The sequence below is a fragment of the Limulus polyphemus genome, unplaced genomic scaffold, assembly GCF_000517525.1.
Source record: "Limulus polyphemus unplaced genomic scaffold, Limulus_polyphemus-2.1.2 Scaffold7824, whole genome shotgun sequence".
Classification (NCBI taxonomy): domain Eukaryota; kingdom Metazoa; phylum Arthropoda; class Merostomata; order Xiphosura; family Limulidae; genus Limulus; species Limulus polyphemus.
In genome coordinates this window covers 10,314-11,851 of record NW_013673434.1, presented here as the reverse complement: position 1 = coordinate 11,851, position 1,538 = coordinate 10,314, and positions in this window count along the sequence as shown.

Genomic DNA, 1,538 nt, shown 5'->3' with positions numbered 1-1,538 from the left:
TAGTGTCGCTAAAGTTTCGTCGAACAAATTTACGGGAAATCAATTAACAAACGGAGACGTAACAGTATTTAACATTTTTCTTTCTCTTTTTCAGTCACTTCAATAGGATGGAGTCTTAGTGGCCTAAAGAAAACCCCTTAACAAAATACATCGTCACAAACTGAAGTACTTAAAACCCGAAAAGAAATAAAACCAAACGAAAAAAAAATGTAAAAATTCTATTCGTTTTGATAGTCATCGAAGTACAGTCTACAGCATTAGTTTCTGTTGAAGGACTAACTTTTGGTTCAGATTAAGCCCCGAGGGCTTCTGGTGCGTCTGGTTGGACAGGTTTGGAACTTTGCCGACAAGCACGTATCTCCTTTTTATCTCGTCCAATAGCCTATACATTGTATTAAGGGCCGTGATTAATAATTAATAGAAGTTTCAGTTTCTCAACTACTTCGCTGTATTTGAGCAACTAAAATATCTTATAAAAAAGGGTAACACAACAAACTATCGTACGATCACCCAGTATACGTACAGAATGTGGTGAGGAAATATTATTTTTTATTTCATAAACAGTTGATAATAAACTGTTACACGTATTGACATTGCAAAATATAAAATCACGTTCAAGAAATAATATTATGTACAGAGGATTGAGGACGTTATATTAAAGCGACTTTTAATATGCAAATAAGAAAGTCACGTGATAACGATAGCCGACCGCTGTATACATATATATTCTATAACAGTGGTTCTCAAACGTTTCAGGCTCACGTAGCATTTTTTGTTTAATTTTTAAAATTACAAACCTAGGCCTAATTGTTTTTAAAAAAAGATAAAACCCAGTACCAAAAATGCATATTTTTAACACTTACCAATTAATGCGAAAGACGCGATTGTTTTTCGTGGCACGATTTAATAATATATGATACCATTTTTGTCAATTTTAAGTGAAGAAAATACTGTCGAGTCTATTGCAGGTAGAGGGAGAGTCTATAACAGTATAAGTGAGAAGAGTAATATGTATATATATATATATACATGAAAAGCTCAGACGGGGCTTATTATAAATGTTATTATTTCTTATGCTAATTATGTCGTGTACCACCGATTAGCTCCACGTATTACAGTTTGAGAAATATTTAATAAGATCTTAACCTGTAGTATCACTTTTAAAACTTGTACAAAATAGTTTGATACTGAATACATACCCACAAGTTCTATTTTCAAGTCGTATCAAAACTAAAGTATTGTTATCTAGTAAAACAGTTAGTAGGATTAGAAAGCAAAAATGGCGTACACCGATAAAATTGTAACTCAACCAGTACTGGTAGTTGAAAAATAAAAAAAACGCTTGATTTTATTCCGAATTAAATATCGCAGCTGAGATTATAAACAACAACAAAACTAAGATGGCAAGACGAAATGCTTTATGCGTGTAAGATAAGTCCACAGATTATGTTCACTTATGCCTACAGTAACGCAATTCTAAAAAAATAATTTTATTTAAGCCTAGTAATGTTTATCTGCAGATTACGTTCAGTTATGTA